The sequence below is a fragment of the Thunnus albacares genome, chromosome 9, assembly GCF_914725855.1.
Source record: "Thunnus albacares chromosome 9, fThuAlb1.1, whole genome shotgun sequence".
In the NCBI taxonomy this organism is placed as follows: domain Eukaryota; kingdom Metazoa; phylum Chordata; class Actinopteri; order Scombriformes; family Scombridae; genus Thunnus; species Thunnus albacares.
Window position 1 is genome coordinate 7,458,213 of NC_058114.1, and position 18,389 is coordinate 7,476,601.

Consider the following 18,389-nt stretch of genomic DNA (forward strand, 5'->3'; position numbering starts at 1 on the left):
GCATCAGTCGTGCCCACCATCAATCCATCATACTCCTCTCTCCCTCTCTCTCCCTGTGGGGACCCCCTTTCATGCCCACCTGTTACAGTTAAATAAGAGTGAATATAACAGGCTGCAAACAACAAAAAAAACTCAACCACAAAAAAAACCCCAGCTAAAATAAAAAAACATAGTTTTAATTTATACTCTGTAGTACAATTTGGGGAAAGGGGCTATATGGCTGGAGTGCGGGACTTTTGTCTCCCCCTTCTGGCAGTGAGAGTAAAAAGGGGCGCTCAGCTGTGATTGCCTAACACAGGCATGCAGCAAGCTTTCACCCCGAATGACAGGCACACAGAGAGAGCTGGTAAAAATGGATGTTTTTATGGTCCATCGGCCCAAAAAAGTATTTTTCTGAAGGATCACCAGCCCACCAGGATTTGTCCCAATATGCCCGTACGCCACTGGCCGTCACCTATTGTTACAGTTGTAAAACAGTAGATAAATTGTTTTGAGCGCCACACAACCCCTGTGAAATGACTTGTTTCACTATCAGAATTTGATCCATTTGGTCTGATAACATTCGGAAAGTCTAGAAGAGCTGCAAGATTAATGGCCAAATGGCCAGCGCAGGAATGTCGCGCCCAACATGAGATTTAAAAACTCGATATACTGTGAAATACAGAGTGATTTATGTGGCAGTGATAGGCTTAATAAGCATTGTGTGAACTTGTTTGGCAAAGGCTTGAATGTAACGTACATTCATTTATATGTAAAAGTTCCGCACTGCAGGTTTAAGATACCCTGCAAAGTTTAAACCACTAGTAGTGCTGTAGAGCAATGTTTTGATGAGTATGTCTCTGTTTTGTTTGTATGCGTTCTACCAGCACGTGTACAAGGATGCACATGTACACCATTAATTGTTTTGTTTTGATTCTTCTTTGGGATCCCCAATTCTGGTTTTAGTGTGCAAACTTTGGCCAGGAAGTCAGATACACAGAGCCACTAAGCAGTCCTCCACACCCGTAGCTCTTGGCATCCTCACATAAAGGACACCCTACATCCTGCATCAGCGCTGAATTTTGGCTTCGGACGTAGGTCGTTTGCTGCAGAATCAACAAAGATGGACAATATTCTAAGGAAGCCTGGGCTGAATGGATTCTGTGTTGAAGTTGTTAATTTGATATTGATTTGATAAAGCTAAACATAAAACATGGTGCAAGAAGGGAAGAGATAAGTAGAGACAGGGAGACGGGTGTGGAGGAGAAAGATAGAGGTGGGAGAAAAGAGGGATGGAGAAAAAGATAGATGCATATACAGAGCGTTAACAGTCTTCTAAACTTTTTATAGACCTGGCAGGAACAAACTCTAAAAAAAACAAGAAGGGCTGCTACCAGACAGGACAGAAAATAACTCACTTACAGTAAACTGGTCATATAGGCTACGCAACTAACTAAAATCTAAAATATGAGGGGAACTCCAGTGATTCAACATTGCACTTCCATAAAGTCAGGGGATTCATGAGAGACAGATTTAAAGACAGAATGGCCACAGCAGGCATTACACAGCTGTTTTTACAGGCTGAGTTGTACTCTCCATGATGAATAAACTGACCTAGTATAAAATTGTTCGAGTGTCCCCTATTGAAACAGTGGCTGCTTGGCACAAGTGTTTAAGACTCTGCAATCAAAATCTGGAAGACACATTTCGCTATATAAAGTAAGATTAACAGGTGAGGAAAATGATGAGACTGATGAGTCAAAGCATGTTGCCCAAACTAATGGCCATCAGTCCTGTCCAACAGGGTTCGAGCATGCTGTCGTGAATGATAGCGAGTACCTTGGACAGCTCCAGAATCAGCACTCTGGACAGCAATCGTTAACCTCTTTAAAAGTGGGTGATCAATTTTAGAAATTAGTGACTAAATATGGAGGACTCCTTGTTCAGCTGTATGAAACTCAGAGGAGTGATGTAACAATGTCCAAACTGAGAAAAAGTGTTCAGGTACGACACCTTCTATTCTGTCATTTCATCTTAACACACCACCTACAGATTTTACATGTGTGTTTACAAGATCAAGAGACAATCCCTGACACACTGCCATAGAGAGGCTCCATTTTAAAACCAATGGTATGGTTTTAAACAGAGCAGCAGATTTCAGAGGCCTCCATCACTCCAACATGTTGGAGAGGGAGGATGAGAACGGACAGATAGAGAGAAGGGTGGGTTGTTTTGAGGCCTCTCACAGCTGTTGTGCTGCTTTGCCCTGAGGCTGAGCATACACACACACACACACACACACACACAAGGCAATTAGGCCTTATGACTACCACATAAATGATCTTCTTAACAAAGAAAGTGACAACTAATCTTAACGGACGAGAGTGATCCATGTGAATGAATGATGAGCATCTGTGTATATCATTATATGCATGTATGTGTATGTACAGTATGTGTGTGTATGTTTGTGACTAAATATCAGTTGGAAACACACTTGACCTAGAAGAAAGAATAATTTCTAAAAGTAAAACTCTTACTTATGTAACTCTCAAATCCACATCCATGCACACACACGCACACACACACGCACAAAGTCATACTTATCCCTGTTTGCACCTTACGAATCAACACATCCTTATAGATTACCATGCACACCTTAATCTCCTCTTTAATTCCTCAATGTCTCAGGCAAAGGTACAAGCCAGCAGAACCCAGATTAGATTTAGGCTGCACTGCATACGACGTGGCGGTGCAAAAAAAATACCAACATACAGCAAAAAAAAAAAAATTAAAGTCAAAATACTGAGTCAAACGTTTGCATCAGATTTGCGAGTAAATCCAACATGATTACACAGTGTCAGGAATGTAATGTGATATTTTTCTGCATGCAACAAAAAATAGCAGACTGCACAAATATACTGTAAGTTGTTGGGTTTAACTATAAATCTAGTTTACCTGTGCGATGTTTACCAGTGTGATTTCTCCATAGAGTCTTTCTGTGTGCGTGCAATATGTTTATGAAGAGTTTATGCCCAAAATGCTAAACAGCACATCCATATGCTATAAATGATCATTTGACGGTCATCAGTTACGCAAAAAGACTGTTTGCAGATCAAATTAGAGGACATTTACACCGTGTTAGGATAATAGACTTTTTTTTCTTTGCCAAATGACTACAACATGTTTATACTTTACATAATTGGTGATCATTTGGCAGGTTACTGCTATCAACTGTGTTATCTCAAGACTGGAAAACAGTAAAAGTGCGCAAATGTTCACTGTGATGGATTGCCTCTCTTTGTGAAGTTTCAAGTCTCTTGATTTTAATAGCGTGCAATGGAAGATAATAAATCAAACTTAAACTTTAAGACATTAAATTCAACAAACCAATGAGGCTCTTGACAATAATAGAAGGTTAATCCGGTTAAATTAACAGGAGACAAATATTATTTCAGTCGTAGCTTGTTAAAAAAAATACAAGCTCTGCTGTCCAATTTGTTAGAAGCAACTTGTTTGTCTTTGTCTTTTATTTCATCACCGTGTAAATAAAGCTGAATTATGTGTTAACACTCATATGTAAACGATAAGTTTGGACTAAATTTAGTAGCAGGAGAGCAACAAAGAAACCCCTGTGAGTCTGTGTATCTATCTGTGTGTGTGCATATGTTCACATGCATGTATTTTTTGTACATCTTTGTTCATGTGTCAATGTTTGCATGCAGATATATGCATGTTCATAAGGTGCACTTGGTTGTACATTATATCTGTGTGTGTGTGTGTTTATGTTTAGTACGATATAGGACATTGTGCATGATTTATGTTTGTGTGTTTGTGTGTGTGTGTGTGTGTGTGTGTGTGTGTGTGTGTGTGTGTGAGACAGGACCACTAAGCCAGTCAACAAAGAGGTCCAGCGCCGGTGGTGTGGTCTCCTCTCTGTCTATCTCAGGTAGAGTACGTTACTGCTAATGCCCTCTAAGATCCCTGCAACGCTATCCCAGAAGCCCCCTCTCTCTCCCACAATCCTCTTTGCTCCCTGGGTCCCTAAGCACCTTGGCGTAGGGAAGGTGGCTTGCTGCGGATTGTCTTAATCTCTCCTTTTCCTTCAGAAAAGGGCTAAGCCAACCCGAATGTCACTCTCCCTATCACTCCAAAAACCAATTGGTTACAAGGATATATTTTTTTTCCCTCTTCTCTCTCTTTCGTATCTGTTTCTCTCACCTCTCACCTCACTCTCAACTTCCCCTCACGTCCGTTGAGTCAACTCTCCTGTATAAAATAAAATGAGAAAAGTAGAAACAACAGCTTTAGGATACTGAGCAGGTAATGGAGATTTTAATGGTATGTGGGATTAGAGTGCATGTTTGTTTTACACTGTATATTCAATAAATAATAAGTGAGAAATTTACGACTCCTACACAAGATATAATAACACCTGGTTTACTTTAAATAAAAATGAAATAAAAATTAAACTTCTCAGTTTTACACATTTTTCCACACATAAAAATCGAGAGGAAATTTGGGCAGATTTACCCTCTACTTCATCTCTGTCTTAATGCTGCAACTAAGTTGAGGATAAACTTCTGTGGATGAGTTGAGGTTGTTCCAAGGTTGATCGAGTCAATGGGAAATTAACAGAATAAACACTTAAAACAACAACAACAACAACAAACTAATGTTTTTCTTCTCTTGGACCAGTAAATCCTATGCCTGTTCTTTTTGTCTCCTGTGTTTTGGGTTTTTTGGGATGTTTTTAGCACAGCTGCTATTAGCCTTCATGTTAATCCCCTTGGAGAATAAACTCATTAGAACATTAATCACTGGATTCTAATTACCTCTCTCTCTCTCTCTCTCTCTCTCTCTCTCTCTCTCTCTCTCTCTAATTTTCCCTCTCTCATTTGCTCAGTAATTCAGGTACTTAGACAAACCACCCCTCGCTGAATTCACAGGGGAAAAGTTACAGTAAAATTAATAAACAACTCAGTTGACACGGTGGCGACAGTATGTACAATACTGTATATTTTAAGCATCACAATTTAAATATATCACGCGCAGGTGATGGGATTTTAGCGTCTGCTGCTTGTGTTCTTTCCTTTCACTGTTTATTCTGAATTTGCAAAAGCCTAAACACCATAAGTAATGTACTTTTAGAGACATGAGCAAATACATCATGTATTAAAGCTGCATTAAGCAAATTGTGACCACAAGGGGGCAGAAAGAAAACAAACAGAAACAAAGATATGAAATACTGTTATCTTACTAATTTCTATAACCTATAAGCAAACAACTGCGATCTTATTAGGAGTTAACTCTGGTCTCAATGTGCATGTTGGTTCTAAGTGGGTTCAACACTATAAATAGTCCACTTTAAAAAGTCATTAGATTTGTGTTCATTGAAAAAAAAAAAAAGTTAATGTAGGTTTAAAACAAAAATCTTCAACCCATCGAAAAAATAATAAAATCATTTGATGAAATTATGAAATCATTTAAATAATTTGAAATGTTTTGCTTCTATCTGATGAGGTTCAACTCGTAGCAGTGACTTGTACTCTGGCTTTTCCTCAAACAAACTCTGTTCTTGCCGTGAGATTAATGACTGGAAAGCTGCCACGATGACTAGTAGTGACTCAGAGTCTCCCTGAACTTTCAAACCATGAACCTTGAACAACTATTCAAACAAAGTTTTGTGCCTATAAAATGATTCTGCAGCTGCATAGCCTCCTTCTCACTTTATATCTATTCACAAACTGACTTCGTCGGGTAGTTTAGGAACAATTTGAAAACATTTTAGAGAACACGCTTTTCCAGTTTGACATCTGTTGTAAACAAATGCCTACTGAGCCTTACCACACAACAGTCATTGATGTGAAAAACGTACGCTGGCAGTGTTAAACAGACAAAAGAGCACCACCTGCTGAAACTCACTTTACTCACTTCATTAAAATCTTACAGTAGTTTAAATTTAATTAGTTAATCATTCAAGCCCTCTACCAGGAATGAATTCAGACACATTGGGACATATTTAATTCTGAAGTTTGTTAGATATGTTTGCATTTTGTGATCTCATGGGGGGGGGGGGGTGATTTGAAAACATTTGAAAGTTGTGTGTGTGTCAGCTGGGAGGACACTTCCTGCTAACAGGCCAGAGCAGGCTTTGAGAGCTGGGGGGGGGAGAGGAGGAGGAAGGAGGATGGCAGTGAGGCGTGGAGGTGCAGCTCCCTCACAGTCACACGGGACCACACAACAAGACAACAAACTCTCTCTCTCTCTCTCTCTACTTTTTTCTCTCTATATCTCTGTGTCTCTCTATCTTTCCCTCCCTCTCTCTCTCTCTCAGCTGCTGAAAGTGGAAACAGAAACTTGAGGATGGCGTCAGATTTTCATATTTTGAGTGCATTGCCGCTGATAGTACTTGATGCCCAAAGCATTTACTTGGCTTATCTTTCTAAAAGCGTCACTCTGAGTATGTGTGTGTGTGTGTGTGTGTGTGTGTGTGTGTGTGTTCTGGGTGGGACCGTTTAGCTGTCACACACACACACACAGAACCCATGATGCAGGGTCTTAGAGGTAGCTTCTCATGGCTGAATGCACAGGACACACACACGCACGCAGGTACACACACACACACGCACAAGGCCTAGCAGCGTTGACAGGTGGAGGTAAACGGAGCAGAACTCTGCTAATCCACCTCTCCCAGGGAGAGAGAGCGAGAAAGAGGTGAAGTAAGAACAAAGTGATGTGAGGCGTTGCAGTGTTTTCCTAAACATTAAAATGTCACTAAAGGACTCATCATTACAAATGTATTCGCTAATTTTTATTGAGGACATATAAAACATGTAAGGTTGCAAGATGCGTACTGTGGAAGCGCGTTCAATTATGAACTGATCATGTTGATTATTTTATCTGATGTTATGGTGAACAAATAGAGCAGTTATTCGATAAATGCATTTACAAAAGCACTTTGGTTATGATCTAGTTTTTGAAGGATCCCGGTAATATTTAATATCATATCCTGATTTCAAAAACTTGCTAGCTGTAGTATTCCATGTGTTGCATCATCAACTCATGTTATAGCGCTGTGTTGGTAGTGGGTGTGTGTTGTTGTTGTTTGTTGATGAGGTATGTGATGAAATGAGATCCAGGATGTCCGGTTGGACTCAAGTCATCACTTAATTTATCATTTGTCTTGACAGCTGCGAGGTAAACGGTAGAAAGACGCCGTTCACGTTACGAAGTTACCGGAAATGTGAGATCGCGCGTACGTGACACTTGCACGACATGACGCGTTGTGTCGAGGGATAATTTGAGCTACTTTAAACTTTTCTGCTGTATGAACCCGTGCTTATCATAGAAGTTACATGTAATGCAATTATTATATAATATAATAATGATTTGCAAGCTGAAATTAAATTTAAACTCTGACACCAGTTATGCAAATGATAGACTATATTTTCTATTACTGTAATTACTATTGTAGCCTCTCACCTTAATGGTGATCAGATGTAAAAACCTAAATCCAGTATAGTAGTGGTAAACGCAGCCATTCCCAGGCAGCCAAGAACCAAACTGGATTTATTCCTGACTGTAACTCGATACAGAAAGTCGATACAGAAATGACAAAGATGAATCAACGACATGCCTGCATGCAGATGATCAAAAACATGGATAATCAGAATGATGTGTACACGGAAATGAAAAAAAACAACAGGTTTCTCATGATCCATGTAAAAGCCAAATCCTGAATATGATCAAATCAGAGACTCGAGACAGGAATGCTAACATGCATGTAAATTAACCGAGTGTAAACATCAATGAAGTGCTGAAATAAACAAACACAGAATATATATGTACTGTTCTTTTCTTTTCCTATAAATTACTTGAAGGTGAAAGAATGTACGAGGAAAATCGGGGTTTAAAAGGTTACACGAAGCGCAGGATATGACAAAAAAACACATATATCTGAATGTCAGACTTCTAAACACACCTACACACACTCACACAGCTGGAAGGGCAGTCAGGGTAGATGTTATCGTGCCAGTCTTGTGTTGTTTCTTCAGGTGCTTTTGCAGCAAGTTAGACCATGCAGCCTGCCTGCCCTGTCTGCCCCCTGCACACACACACACACACACACACACACACACACACACACACACGCACACACACACTCAGTCTCTCTCTCTCTCCGTCTTTGATGTTTGTACATTTAGCTTCTGTATCTTGGAAGCATCTGATGAATATAATCCGTCAACGTCTCCCTCCATCACTCCTTTTCCATCTTTGCTCCCTCCTTCCTTTCTGTTTCTTCTCTCTGTTTTACTATTTTCTTTTTTTTTTTCATCCTATCTCTATCCCTCCCTCCCTCTCTCCGCTCCCCCCTCATCTTCACCCTCCCTCCTTCCCGTCCCTACCTCTTTTCTCCCTTCAATCATGTCTCCCTCCCTCCTTCCCTCCTGTTGTTTTAAGTGAGTGTCATCAAGCTCACAGATGTTTAGCACCGTTTTACCACTAAACCCTGTTCCCTAGCTGTTTCTCTCTCTCTCTCTCTCTCTCTCTTTTCTCCTTCACACACACACACACAAAGAAAAGGGCTGCTGGAGTAATCATGTCATGTAAATTACCCAGCATACCAAGAGGCCTCTTCACCTGCAATCAGCTTCACGGTGCTTCAGTCCAACTTGCTTTCAACAAGAAACTTCTCTCCGCAAAATGGAGATGGGGGCACATTTTCTGCTCATCCAGGAATGTACTTTGAGACAAGACATGTTACTTGTCTGTATCTGTGTTAATATGTGTGTCTTTGTTAATAGTTTAGTTTAGTCTATTGATTCATTTGCTTGTTAAATTAACCAGACATTAAATTCATCCATGTGTTCCAAGAAGATGTGGCATGTCAGCACTACATTAAAGCATAATGCACGCTTATTACAACTTGGGTATTTTTGTGGGTTTGGCCATCGTTCCTATTGCTTATGATGACATCGTACTCACCAAGTAAAGTGCTGAGATGTGGGAACATGACGACATCATCAGGAACACATTCAGCTGATCAGACAGGAAGTAAACAAGCAACCACTTTAGTTAGATTATGTGTCCCACTTTATTTGGGGGTAAAACTGAATTATCTGTCATAATTGGTCATCGCACAAGAAAATTGAGGTTTTGCATTCCTGGTTAGGTTTGGGCAACAAAAGCACTTTGGTTAAGATTACCGAAAGACTGTGGCGTAGCTTAAATGTTAATGAACATGTTATGCTTCAAGTCATTGTAGGCTTTTTTTTCTGTGTTGAACCAAGGACATTTTTCCTGAATCTTAACCGAGTGCTGCCAGTGTCTGAACATATAAAAGGTTTAATGATGCTGTAGTTGTTATTAGTGGATGTTGTCCTTCAAAATCAGATATGTCAGTGGAGAAAAAAGGAACTATGACGTCACTAAACATTTCACTGTTCAGTATTAACATTTTTCGCCACATACTTTAATCAACAACATTTACATAAATGTAATTCAACAAACATTATGTCATAGAAAAACATATTTGCTGTTGCAATTTAGTTGTATATGAAGATAATTTATGGGAGACAGGGTAGGTTCGGCCAACCTGAGAGTTTAAAACACGTCTGATTGTCTGACTTATTTTTAGTGTTGTTGTCACCTTCCCACATCTCAGCAATTAACCTCGTGAGCACAGTGTTATTATCACTGACAGTGGAAATGATGACCAAATATTCAAAAATAAGACCTACGTTGTAACAAATCAGAATTATCATTTAAGTAATTAGCATCAGTATTGTCTCCAGGCAAGAAACTCTCACATTAAATAGTTAGTTATCATAACTGATATATCTGGTTTTGTGTAGCACACAGATTTACAAAATTACCAAATGTTATATTTAATACTAAAATATGTATTTCGAACGAGCAGAGAGCACCTTCCCTTGTTTGTGCAGGGAAGTCGGTGGGTGTTGGAAAAATGCCAAAATATGTGTCATGCCACCCTCAAGTCCGTGCATGTGTCCCCGTATGTGTGCTGGTTTAGCAAAAGACACACACAACACAGCCTCCCGGACAGACTGGAACAAGATCACGGGCATGTTCGCCACAGTGTGACAACTCCAGATAAATGTAGCAAAAAGGACACGAGTATTGATTTTTAGAAAGTCCTCTTCCACCCCTACAGTGACTGTTGTGAGGTGAGGAAACTGTGCTGGCGTTTTGTGTTTAGAGTTCAGTATAAAAATAAAAGACAATGAGAGCAACGTTTTTCATTCTTAAGGAAAATTAAGGCTTTAATGTCATGATAGTTTTGATGATTCTTTTTATTATATAATACTACAGAAAGTGTCTTCGCTTTTTGTCTGTTAAGGACATTTTTCCATGGATTGCAGGGTTTTTATTGTGGCAGACAGTTGGGTTGGGTTGGTACTTTTTTTTTAACATCACTTTGCGTTTGATCTCACATATTTTATATTGCTAATTGTTTTCAAATTGTTTCCATTAACCAACATTGTTTGTAACTTCCTGCCTGTCAGGGAGGTGTCTTAACCTCTGGCTGCACATCAAATAAATATTCTCATCTTGGAACAATATCAATCGATCAATTGGCATGTTTCAACAGATAATCACAGCATCATCGTCATCGTCTGCCACTTTGTAATGTGTTTTACTTTCATGTTAACAATTGTTTCGCAGGGGGGAAAGGTGTCAGTTTTTAAAACAGGGGGATATCTTTCATTTTGGAAGGAAACTCTTAACCGTCTGTGTCTCAGACTGCTGCCAAATCCAGTCAGGCTTACTGTACTTTACCTGCCACTGGCCATAATGCAACTGCAGCTTAATATGTGACAGGCTTGGCAAGGCATAAATAAGGATTAGCTGTTTGTCATATGTGGTATATAGAATAGTTGCAGCATGTCTCCGTTGAATATAAAATGCAACTCAGCTTCTAATGTCAGCTGGGAATGGCTCGAACATGGATTAAATTTTTTGTTTAAATCTTCAAAGTTGCACTTTAGTGTCGGTGAAATATTATTTTTTTGGAGTTGGGGAGGGGGGGGGGGGGGGGGGGGGGGGGGCTGAAGCACCAGATAACCACATGACACAGTATAATTAGAAATGTACTTTCTATGCGTGTCTCTCGGACATATAGCGCATGTAAGCTTCACAGTGCAGTAAGACTCCAGCAGCTGGAGCAGGTACAAGCTCGGTGTCTGACTGCTGCAGGGGATCCATTTGCAATCAGCAAATTAACGTGTTGAGTATAATTTCTATCATAATCTGAAATAATGGTTATAACTATACAAGAGACTTAGGTTTTAATAAAATTGAAATTTCCTTAAATTAGATTTTTTTTTTCACAGGAGACTATAAGTAACAGTGGTTTTAGGGAGGATAGAAGCATAAATTCTGTTTCAAAATCCACTTGGCAAATCAGTTCTTGTTTCCACATCCAGGACTGTAAGTTGGACTTCCCTGGACGATATCACAAGTACTTGGAATTCACCTGAGTATTTACTGGACACACTGTAACGCCTTGCTGCGTTTATATGAATCATGGCCTCACTTTCTCTCATTACACGTCTTTCAATGTTGTGTGTGTGTGTTTTCTTGTCTGCGTTCCCATGTCACACTCAACTCTTTTATGTGTCATCTGAGTCACATGACCTAAAACATCTACCAGCTGTGTGTGTGTTTGTGTGTGTGTGTGTGTGTGAGAGAGAGAGAGACACACACACATGAACACACACACACTTATACTTAAGTTTAGGCTCATTCACCTGGGTGGGCCTGTCTGTCTGGCAGCAGTGTGAGGATTAGACCAGAGATTAGACTGACAAAACACACACAACAACAGGAGGAAGTCAAGCTTGTGTGTCTGAGTGTGTGTGTGTGTGTGTGTATGTGCGTGTGTGTGTGTGTGTGTGTGTGTGTGAGAGAGAGAGAGAGAGAGAGAGAGAGAGATGGGGAAATTGGATGTATGCACATATACACGTGTGTACATTTCGTGTGTGAGCAATGCTTAGCCTCGGAGGAATCTCCCAGACGAGTCACTCTCTTCCTCTCATCTAAGTCATCCGACCATTCAAGTCAAATCTTTTATTAATCCTCCCAGTTAACAGTACATTCCAGTCAAATCTGGCATTAAAACTCTATGCTATCTTCCATTCAAGTCAACTCATCCAAATGACATTACAGTGAACCTAGACAGGAAATAATTGTTTTTCAGAAGGTTCAGACTTACCTGATACTTTCCCCTGCCCTCAGCCTAATTTTAGACTTTAATCCTCATTCAATACACCCAATCCTGACCCACCCTGACCCACCCTGAGTCTGACAGTTCCCTCAGGTTGAACAATGACATAAAAATGTAATTTGGGTTCCCCGAAGTTGAAGAACCACTTCAGGTTGTCACTCTCTGGGGCAAAACAGGAAGCTACAATTGGCATCTGGACAACAAATCAAGAGATTAAAAGCTGAAGGTATGAAAATGACAGTGAACATGACAGTGAACATGTACTGTAACATGTATTCCCTATATTGTGAGAGACAGAGGTGTAATGATGAAATATTGTTAAAAGTTGGAGGTTATTTTCAAAATGTTGCCTTTTGAGCAGCTTTTTTTTCAAAATTTTTGAGAGCGACTGTTAAAACTCAGTGTGAGAAATATTCCCACCACCCTAGTCACCCTTCAGGTTTGTAGCTTGCACGATAGCAGGATACACGGTTTGGAAAAAGTCAAACAACAGTAACGAACTTCCAAAACAAAGCCAACATGTTCGTCACAGACTCCAGAGGATTTGCACTGTTGATTTCATGCGGACATACACAAAATTAGCTGGTGTAGGATTGTGTAACCGTATCATGACAATACACCTACACTGAATGTAGCACTGTTGGCTCAAATGTCCCCTCAATAGTTATAGTGATACCCTAAATTACCCAGCATGCCAAGAGGTCTCTTTACTTGTAATCACCCCAAATTGTGCTTTTGTTCACCTGCTTTAAAGAGGAAACATTCATCGGTAAACGGAGCTGCTGTTTTAGCACATTAGAAAATCAAAAATGACATGTTATCATCAGTATGTGATAATAGCAAACCTACTGTGTTATGACGCACTTAAAATTACATATTTGAAGGAATGTAAGTATTTGTGCCTGATAAATAATGAAAACACACAAAAGTCTTAGTTTGTCCTTAGCAGGACCAAAGATGACACTTAATCGCTCTGTGCTAAGTCAGACTATAAAATTATAACTATAAAACTAACTATAAAACTATAAAATTAGACTGGAGAGATGAAAAGTCGTTCACATCTATTGTTTGAAGAGGGTGCCAGTCTGTTGCAGGATATCAAAGACCCTTGTCCCTCAGAAAACAGCGAGTAACAGCAGATTTCACCCTTGTGTTTCTAATTATTGAGTCTCCAATAATTCAAGTAACCGAGGGGATAAAACTTTGAGCCCTGACTAATACCAGGAGCTATGTGCCAAGGAGCGGCTTCACTGCCTCGTTGTGCTTTAGGCTGGTTTGGATGACTAGCTGCGAGGGAAGCCAATTTTCTAAACTTGACGGGACAGGAGGCTAGCAGAGCCTGATGGTGATGGTGATGTGATTCATACAGCTTCGAGGTTTAATGATGGTCTGGCAGGATCAATTAGGGGGACTAAAGTCCTCTTCATCTAGTATATAAAATCTGGTTTGGTGTGGAACAGAGGGTGAGCAAAAGGAGCATATTCAGGTGTTTTCCAACAACAGTCCATTCCTCTGGTGCTTTGGGTTTTTTTTTTTGCGTTTTTCTGTATATGGGATTATAGCTCTTCAGGGAGCTATTTGTTGTCCTATGCTATTGTCCTCCTGGATTTGATGAAGTGTGGATATTCCAGCTTCCAGCTCTGTGATCTTTTGACTGAAGCGAGTTCAGTTGACACAGCTGGATGGAACGATGAGAAACTTGGCAAGTACGCAAGTTGATGTGTCCTCATGCAAGCGCAGCAACAATGCTACTAAAAAGAACCAGAGTAGACAGCAGACCTCAGCAGGAAACTTACCGGCACGCTGCCAAACTCAGGATCTGTACAATACTTCCAAGGGGATAACTTTGGTTGTTCTTTGTGTCAGCCAGTGCTGCAAGGTTAGTTAGTAAGTTACCCATGTGGGATTATGACTTTACAAGCCAATTTCATTGTCAGCTATTAGTGTCAGACTTCAATGAGGCACTTTGGCAGCTTCAATTCAAAAGTCCTGTGCCAAACATAAAATCATAGTCACCACATAAAGGAGAAATTAAAATCTAGTTTCTGTACTTTAAAATGCTGAACAACTGAAAGGTTGAATAAGGCCATTGGCAAAACTGGCAACAGTCTGGAGAAACCAGACACTTGGCAGCCAAAGCCGGAAACGCGCTCACTGGTGTGTGTTGCCCTTCAGAATAATCATTGTTGCAATACATCAGCTACACTGGATCAGTATTTCCTCATTTTTACTTTCAATTTATGAATTTAAAGACTTGTAATTTTTGTAGTAACCAGAAATAACCAAAGATTATGTAACATTATTATTATTAAGGAACCATATATTACATCAATGGAACCTATCATTTTAAAAATGTCTTCCTTTCCAGGGAGTCTGTTTCTTTTCCTATTTAATATAAAAGCTCAATCCTCAAGTTTTCTTACATGCCGTTCTACTCAGACCATGAATCCCATGTTTAAAAATTCAAATGATATTGGTTTTGGTATCTCTTTCAAGTCTATTAGGCTAAAGAATTGGTTTAACTAAATGCAGCACAGTGAAAATATGGAAAGCAACCAGGTGAAACCAGTAACCAGAGCGTCTCTTACACTGACTGATAAATGCACCTGAAGTGACTAACAGGTTCACAACATCAGGTCAGAGATCAGGTCAGAGCTGTCAGTCCAGATCGATGTCAATGTAAAGCCTCATCTGTCACTGGACTCATTGTCATCACACTGCTCCGGACCAGGTTCATTCCAAACTGTCTGGTCTGTAAGTGTGTGTGTGTGTGTGTGTGTGTGTGTGTGTGTGTGTGTGTGTGTGAACAGCACAAGTTGACGAGGGGCGTGGGACGGACCCGTCACGTTTACCTTGAACATTACCTAGTTGAGTGGCAAAGGCAGGTAAACACATTCCAAGCTTTTGCAATGGCCTGTGCATGTGTGTGTGTGTGTGTGTCTGTGTGTGTGTGTGTTTGCTAAAGAGAAAAAGTAAGTAAATTTACTCAAGTTTATCCAACTTGTGAGATTTTCATCTGTCCCTCCACTGAATTTAAGAAGGACATTTTCTACTTTTTAACTTCATGCTACATATTGAATGGAGCTACTCATTACTTTGCAAAACTCTTATGAGAAAAACTCATAAAATATCACTTTTGTCTGTCAAAAAATGGTTAATTTTTCAGGAACTTTGAAAAAGCCTTGTTTCAGCTGAATGACACAATGCATTTTAGACATTATTTAAAGAATTTCAACAGCCTGTGAAGGAGCTCGTAATCCTCCGAGGTATCAAATTTGAGGGGTTTTCAGTATTTTATCATTTAATTATCATTATGGTGAATTGAACTGTGTGACAAGGATAATACTTAACAGTCAGTACATTTACTTATGAATCTGGACTTGTTTTACTTAAGTGAATCTCAAACACAGTATTTTTAACTGTAATTGTTTATTCTTCAATTAGGGTAACATGAATAATTATTTACCATTATAAGCATTATCATAATAATGAATAATGAAATATATATCCATAATACATTTTTAATCCAATATATGTATGTACACAAAATGCCTTTTAATCATATGAATGATGATAAGGTAGACTGTAGCAGATACAAATAAAAACACGTTGAACATCAAAACACAAAACATTAAAAATAAGTTTTAAGAGGAGAATTAAAAGAACAAAGATTTTGAAATCCTGAGCTCTGCAGTCTGTTACAGCATTTGAGCCCTAACACCAAATCTCTGTCACCTTTAGAGGACATTCAGACCAGCGACTGTTAACACAAGGGGCTATTTACTGCTTCAAGTACAGACAAGACATGAACAACAATCCAGTAGGTCCGGTTTGAATAACAGATCCATGAATATGAAGGATGATCAGTGACATATTGCATTGTGTTGTGTTGTGGTGCAAACATTGGTTCGATGTTTTTGCTGGATGGCACCTTTTGTTTTTCTTTTTTGTTACTGGACAGCCGGACTGGCAATGATTGAGAGGACTGCATCACACAGGTCCAATGTCCTTAAAATTGACCATGAAACTTAAAGAAAGTACATGAAGAAATGTGGAAATGGAGGAAATACATGTAGGATTATATGTTTGAGTTTTAGTCAAGAGTTAATAATACTACAGTAGTTTGGAAAAGGAGTCAAATGGTGCACATTTTCCCCGTGCACATTCACAGTGCACGCTAGATACACGTGCAAGCCCGGCCTTTTCAAGCCCTTTGTGAGTGTGTATTGTCTGGGCCAGTGATAGAAGTGGTTTTGGGGAGGGGCGGATGTTTTCCGGAAGGTATTTGTCCAGAGTGAGGGCGGCTCTGCCGTGAGACTAAACAGGAGGGAACGCAGGTACACAGGGAGAGGCTTAGCAGAGCTCAGAGGAAAAACGACACAAACTGGACTGACCAGATGGAACAAAACAATATGCTTTTAACATTACATCACATACTGTTTATCAGTGAGTGTACAAGTTTATGAAAGTAAGCTTCAACAAGTTTCTCATAACTCAAGATGCTTGTTTTTACACAGTTTTTTTTGTATTTCTTTGTATTTCATGTTTGAATCATCTTTACAAAGCATATACCTTCCTTTTTTTAAAGCAGTTTTTAAAGTCTGGATTACAGATTAAGCTTTGAATGTAGCAGCTGCTGTTCATGGCTGAAGTTAAAGCCTGGGAACAATGCTCAAAAAGTTCAAAACTGTTTGATTCATCTTATTGCTTCAGGGTAAAAAGGTCAAGGAACATGCTTCCTTTCATTACTGCTTTTTCGATACGCCTTTACACCCCGTTCTAACCACTAATACCCAACATTTTAATCACACAGGTGCATTTATCACCCAACAGAACTTCAGAAAAGAAAATGCTTTTTCAAGTTTTGTCCCTGAGAGGAGGACCTTGGCTTTTTTGACATTTTCCAGCATTGTCTTTCAAGCATTTGGTCGTTCAACATCTAACATAAGGGAAAAAAATTCTGTTTGGAGATTGTGTTTTCCACCAAAATGTAACAATAAAATTTACTATTGAACCTGCAAATTTGAAATCCTTTCCTTTCTTCTAGGGTGGTCTGGACTGATCTCTTAACCCTGACAAACCAGTCAAAACACCACAGTGTGTGTGCATGCATGTGTGTAGGAGTGAGGGTATGAAAAATCTCGAAAACTCAAAACAGTTAAACAAGGTTTTAACATACCGCTATTTAGGGTTTCTACCAGCATTAAGAGAGGGGAGGGTGTTAGGGGGGGAAAGAGCAAACTTTGTGGGAAAAGAAGGATTTCAACATAGTTAAAACATTTCTTTCAGTCTTGGAATGACAGCCTTGATCTGTAGTTCAAAAATGTAAACATAATTAACGCTCTAGACTTTAATCCAATCATTACATAACACGTACAGCCATGAGACTTCAAAAAAGCATCTCTGAAAATAGATATCATTCAGTTAAGAAACAATTAAACTAAATTTAATGTGTGCATTTGATTATATTTTATATTCTAACACTTTATGTTGTCATGATATAAATCGTTGTGACATTCATCCTTTTAGTTTCGTTATCGTTTTGCATTCTAATATAAAACAATAAAGTGATATAATGTACTGTATAGTGCTATATAGTGATATAGAGAGAACTATCTACAATTTTCATAATTTATTATTATTGTTTGAATCATTTTTTAAAACAAATACTCTACTCGTTCTCTCGTTTTAACTTCTCCAATATGAGAGTTTGCAGTTTTTCGTTTGTTTTACATCACTGCAAATCGAATATCAACAGTTTCAGAATAAAACATGACTTCTGAATAAATCAGTTTGGGCTTTGACTAGTCTCTGACATTTTATAAACTAAGTACCGAATTGATTAATTGAGAAAATAATCATTATTCCGATATTATCATGTATTAGTAAAATGGTCATAGATATCCAGCCTTTTATGTTTGACAGCATCATTGGATGTAACACATTTGTTTTGAAATGTTTTCATGAACCCTAGGGCTACAAAACGTACTCACCACCTCGATGACTATGCAAACTAAACTTTCAATACGAGTGGAAAAAAAATACATCAAAGCAAACTATTATAACTGCAATATGTATAATAGGAAATGGGATTTGAGGTTTTAATCTGTGTCTTGGCTCGTATCCAGCACACCTGGCCGGGCTCAAACAAACACACAAACAG